The following is a 6218-nucleotide window of genomic DNA, read 5'->3' as shown; positions in this document are numbered from 1 at the left end:
AATTCTATACAGTTAGCCAAAACAAGACCGGGAGCTGACTGTGGCTCATATCATGAACTCCTTATTGTAAAATTCAGACTTAAATTGGACAAAGTAGGGAAAAACCCTAGGCCATTCAGGTGTGCCCTAAATCAAACCCCTACAGTGGGGGTAACAAACCGATTCGAGGGAATAGATGTGATAGACAGAGTGCCTGAAGAACTATGGACAGAGGTTCATAACGTTGTGAAGGAGGCGGTGATCAAGACCATCCCAGAGAAAAAAAATGCAAGAAGGAAAGTGGTTGTCCGAGGAGACTTTATCAATAGCTGAGGAAAGAGGAGAGCTGAGAGGCAAAGGAGAAAGGGAGAGACACACCCGACTGAACGCAGAGCCCCAGAGGGCAGCAAGGTCTTCTTAAGTGAGCACTGCAAAGGAACAGAAGAAAACAATAGAATGGGAAAGATTAGAGATCTCTTCAGGAAAACTGGAGCTATCAAGGGAACATTTAGCACAAGGATGGGCATGATAATAGACAGAAACAAAAAGGACCAAACAGAAGCAGAAGAGATTAACAAGAGGTGGCCAGAATACACAGCAGACCTGTACAAACAAGGTCTTCACGACCTGGACAACCATGATGATGTGGTCACTCACCTAGAGCCAGATAGCCTGGAGTGTGAAGGCAAGTGGGTTTTGGGAAGCATTACTCTGAACAAGCTATTGGAGGTGACTGAATTCCAGCTGAGCTATTTAAAATCCTAAAAGATGATGCTGGGAAAGTGTTGCATTCAATATGTCAGCAAGTTTGCAAAACTCAGCAGTGGCCACAGGACTGGAAAAAGTCAATTTTCTTTGCAATTCCAAAGAAGTGAAGTGAGTGTAATTCACTCAGTTGTGTCCGACTCTTTGCGACCCCACAGACAGTCCATGGGATTCTCCAGGCCAGAATACTGGACTGCATAGCCATTCCCTTCTCCGGGGATCTTCCCAACCTAGGGATCGAACCCAGGTCTCCCGCATTGCAGGAGGGTTCTTTACCAGCAGAGCCACAAGGGAAGCCCAGTTCCAAAGGACAATGCCGAAGAATGTTCACACTGCCACTTTGAACTTACCACCATACACTTACACCCTTGCCAGCAAGGTCATGCTCAAAGTCCTTCAAGCTAGGCTTCAGCAGCACATGAACCGAGAACTTCCAGATGTGCAAACTGGATGTAGAAAAGGCAGAGGAACAAGAGGTCAAATTGCCAACATTTATTGGATCATAGAGAAAGCAAGGGAATTCCAGAAAATATCTACTTCTACTTCATTGACTACACTAAAGTGTTTTGACTGGGTAGAGCACAACAAACTGTGGAAAACTCTTATTTAAAGAAATGGGAATACAGACCACCTTATCTGTCTCCTGAGAAACCTGTATACAGGTCAAGAAGCGACAGTTAGAACTGGACATGGAACGACTGGTTCCAGTTTGGGAAAGGATATGACAAAGCTGTATATTGTCACCCTGCTTGTTTAACTTCTGTGCAGAGCACATCATGCCAAATGCCAGGATGAATGAAGCACAAGCTGGAATCAAGATTGCCGGGAGAAATGTCAATAACCTCAGATACGCAGGTGACACCACCCTTATGGCAGAAAGTGAAGAGGAACTAAAGAGCCTCTTGATGAGGGTGAAAGAGGAGAGTGAAAAAGCGGCTTAAAACTCAACATTCAGAAAACTAAGATCACGGCATCTGGTCCCATCACTTCATGGCAAATAGATGGGGAAACATTGGCTGACTTTATTTTTGTGGGCTCCAAAATCACTGTAGATGGTGACTGCAGCCATGAAATTAAAAGACACTTGCTCCTTGGAAGGAACTAGACAGCATATTAAAAAGCAGAGACGTTACTGTGTCAACCAGTGTCCGTCTAGTCAAGGCTATGGTTTTTCCAGTGGTCATGTATGGATGTGAGAGTTGGACCACAAAGAAAGCTGAGCATTGAAGAATTGATGCTTTTGAACTGTGGTGTTGGAGAAGACTCTTGAGAGTCCCTTGGACTGCAAGGAGATCCAACCAGTCCATCCCAAAGGAGATCAATCCTGGGTGTTCATTGGAAGGACTGATTTGAAGCTGAAGCTCTGATACTTTGGCCACCTGATGCAAAGAGCCAACTCATTGGAAAAAACCCTGGTGCTGGGAAAGATTAAAGGCTTAAGGAGAAGGGGGCAGCAAAGGATGAGATGGTTGGATGGCATCACTGACTCAATAGATATGAGTCTGGGCTAACCCCAGGAGATAGTGAAGGACAGGGAAGCCTGGCATGCTGCAGTTCACGGGGTCGCAAAGAGTCAGACACAGCTTAGCAAGTGAACAGCAACAATATTAAACTTGGCACAAAATGGGTATTTATTCCTCGTGCACTTTCTTCTAAAGGACCCTGGGCAGGTGGTGCCTGCAGAATCAGGCAAGGCTACCACGTCAGGTGTCCGGTGAGACCCACAGAGCACAGCCCCAAAGGTACTGGGTCACTTGTGCTTTGCGTCTGCCCAGTGTGGTATTTGGGACAGGGGTTCCCTGTGGCTCATGTCACCTGAGGGGCAGGACCCCAGCCCCAGCTCGATGGCTGATGGTTAGCAGCCTGGGATCCCCATGCAGGCGGGGCAGGCACGTGGAGACCGGCTGCAGGTGAGCGACGCAAGGAGCCCCATGGATGCACCTGAACAGCAGCACCACGGAGAGCAGGCCGTCCCCAGGGAGGCTGCCAGCAGGCGCCGCATCCCACCTTGACCTCTCCACGGGCCTGGATGCCCTGGGCCAGGAGGCGCGCAGACGGGAGGGGCAGGACCCTCCACAGCACTGGGCAGCACCCCCAGACAAGCCACGCCCCACTGGCTCCCAGGGGCAGAGAGCACAGAGCCTGCCTGGGGGACCCCCGCCCCGGCCCAGCCCCCTCCCCTGTCTCACCAGGCTGCCCCCTAACAGCCGTGTCTCTGACTCCCTCAGGCCAGACCCAGGCTTGCCCCTCACTAGGGCCGGGCATGAACAGCCTTGACCCTGAGCCCCTGACCGCAGCCTTGGACACAACAGACCAGCAGGCGCCCACGGCGTTGCAGCTGTGCGTGGGGACGTGGAGCTCCCCTCCCTGGCCTGGTGGGGTCTGGGGCCTGGGGCCGGGACCACAGCCCCGAGGGAGCTCTCTCTGCCAGGGTCAGGGCAGCAGGAGGGAGACCTGGGCCTGGGGCAGCTCCTGGGAACCCCAGAGCATGCCCTCTGCTTCCCAGGCCCCACGCTAGGCCCTTTCTTCTGCCCGGGGATCCTGGGTACCCCCTTCGATGTGAGTGGGCGGGGGGCAGTGCAGGTGGGAACGCATTCCAGACCATCCAGGACACGGCAGGCCCAGCCTGGGCTATAGAGACAGCCGCTGCCTGGTTCCAGAACGGGAAGGCTGGGGGCCGACTGTCACAGTGCCCACACCTGTGACTCTGGGGACTTTACTCATGGAGAGGGGCCATCTCCCAGACCCACCCACCTGTCTTCTGAAAGCACAAGCACAGGGTGCCCTAGCCAGGAGCAGCATTACCCAGCGACAGTGACAAGGCCGCAGAGGTGACAAGGCCGCAGAGGTGACAAGGCCGCAGTGAAGTGAAGGACAGAGGCAGGTCCAAGGCCGCAGTGAGGTGACAAGGCCGCAGAGGTGACAAGGCCGCAGTGAAGTGAAGGACAGAAGCAGGTCCAAGGCCGCAGTGAGGTGACAAGGCCACAGTGAGGTGACAAGGCTGCAGTGAGGTGACAAGGCCACAGTGAGGTGACAAGGCCACAGTGAAGTGAAGGACAGAGGCAGGTCCAAGGCCACAGGGAGGTGACAAGGCCGCAGGGATGATGACAAGGCCACAGTGACGGTGAGAAGGCTGCAGGGATGGTGACAAGGCCACAGTGAGGTGACAAGGCCACAGTGACGGTGAGAAGGCTGCAGGGATGGTGACAAGGCCACAGTGAGGTGACAAGGCCGCAAGGATGGTGAGAAGGCCGCAAAGATGGTGACAAGGCCACAGTGAGGTTTCAAGGCCACAGTGAGGTAACAAGGCTGCAGTGATCTGAGAAGGCCGCAGGGATGGTGACAAGGCCGCAGGGATGGTGACAAGGCCACAGTGAGGTGACAAGGCCGCAGGGACGGTGAGAGGGCCGCAAAGATGGTGACAAGGCCGCAGTGATGGTGAGACAGTCACAGTGAGGTGACAAGGCCGCAGTGAGGTGAGAAGTCCGCAGTGACGGTGAGAAGGCCGCAAGGATGGTGACAAGGCCGCAAAGATGGTGACAAGGCCGCAGGGATGGTGACAAGGCCTCAGTGAGGTTTCAAGGCCACAGTGAGGTGACAAGGCCGCAGTGATGGTGAGAAGGTCACAGTGAGGTGACAAGGCCGCAGTGAGGTGACAAGGCCGCAAAGATGGTGACAAGGCCGCAAGGATGGTGACAAGGCCGCAGGGATGGTGACAAGGCCTCAGTGAGGTTTCAAGGCCACAGTGAGGTAACAAGGCTGCAGTGAAGTCAAGGGCAGAGGGCGGCCCAAGGCCTGCTGGGACCCCACAGGCCAGCCCCGGAAGAGGGTGCTGGTGGGTCACTGCCTGGGCAGGCTGGCTGCCCACTTCCTGTGGTCCCACAGCCATCCACTGTGGAAAAACCTTGTGTGGGCTCCCTGGGATTAGGGTCAGGGTCACGCAGTGGCGGGCAGGACTGCGAGGCTAGATTTCCCAACAAGGTCCTGGCAGCCACTCCTGGCTCTGGCAGGACAAAGTCACATTCCTGCACTGCTTTCCCGGTACCTGCCCGGTACCTGCCTGGTACCTGCCCAGAACTGCCAGCGGCCACGGAGACTGAGCCTGCGGAAACCAGGAAGCAGCCGTGGGACTGTGGGAACATCCCACCCGCACCCCTCAGGGTCCAGGGCTGAATCTGCAGGGTGGGGAGGGTGGCCCTCATGGCCTTGGCAGGGGATGGGGAGGCGGCAACCCAAGGCGCTCCTGTTTTGGGCCTTTGATGGGACTGGGGGCCCGGACGGGGCCTGACGGGGCCCAGGGGCAGGAAGGAGGCCTCCGTGGGTGGCTGGGGCTGCCGCCTCCCCTGAAGGCTGGCTCTGCACATCAGCTGCAGTAAGGTGGCGGGTCCCCGGGAGTAGCCGGCGGGTGGCCATGCTGGGCTCTGTCCTGGAAGCCCTGAGCTGCAGGCACTGCACCTGCCCACCTGAGTCCAGGCAGGAGCCCCTCCCGCTGTCAGCAGGGGACAAGCCTCCGCTCTGACAAGCTCCCAGCCCCGCTGCTTTTCCTCGTTGTTCAAACGACATGATGTCCAGCTCCGTCAACTGCTCCTGACAGCTCATCACTTCTCCTTGCTGATGAGGGTGCCGTAAACCACTCAGGGCCCAGAGCAGCACAGAGCAGAGACTTCACAGAGAAGAGACTTCAGGGCTGCAAGGGCAGGGGTGTGGCCCGGGTCACAGTTCTTGGGGACGGCCATCACCGCATCACACCCTCCACCCCATAAGCACGGCCCTGACCACACTGGCTCTCAGGTCTGGTGGTGACAAGACCCCAGCGAGTGACCCCGGAGGAAGGTATGAAGCCGGGGGAGCAGAGCCCCTGGGCCCCTGCCTCCTATTGCCCTGGCCCCACAGACTGACAGCCCACCCACCTTTCAAAAGGCCAGCCCGGTCTCCTCCAGGTAAGGGCCTGGACCAGACCAGGGAGGTATCACCAGCCCAGTGTCATAACACTGCACGGCCTCAGACCATTGCCAAGTCCTGCTCATCCTCAATCCTAAATGCATGTGCTGTCCAGACAGGACAGTGTATCTTTTCTTACTTTTGTTATCTTTTTAAATTTTTTCAGTTCAGTTCAGTTGCTCAGTCTTGTCTGACTCTTTGCGACCCCATGAATCACAGCACGCCAGGCCTCCCTGTCTGTCACCAACTCCTGGAGTTCACTCAAACTCACGTCCATCAAGTTGGTGATGCCATCCAGCCATCTCATTCTCTGTCGTCCCCTTCTCCTCCCGCTCCCAATCCTTCCCAGCATCAGAGTCTTTTCCAGTGAGTCAACTCGTCGCATGAGGTGGCCGAAGTATTGGAGTTTCAGCTTTAGCTTCAGTCCTTCCAGTGAACACCCAGGATTGATCTCCTTTAGAAGACTTTATTTTTCTAGAGCAGTTTTAGATTCAGAGCAAAATTGAGGGGAAGGTTTCTTTTTTGGGGTGCCT

The sequence above is a fragment of the Moschus berezovskii genome, chromosome 18 (genome assembly GCF_049115385.1).
Source record: "Moschus berezovskii isolate FMDL1 chromosome 18, NW_MosBer_1.0, whole genome shotgun sequence".
NCBI classification, from domain to species: domain Eukaryota; kingdom Metazoa; phylum Chordata; class Mammalia; order Artiodactyla; family Moschidae; genus Moschus; species Moschus berezovskii.
This window is presented reverse-complemented; position numbering follows the sequence as displayed.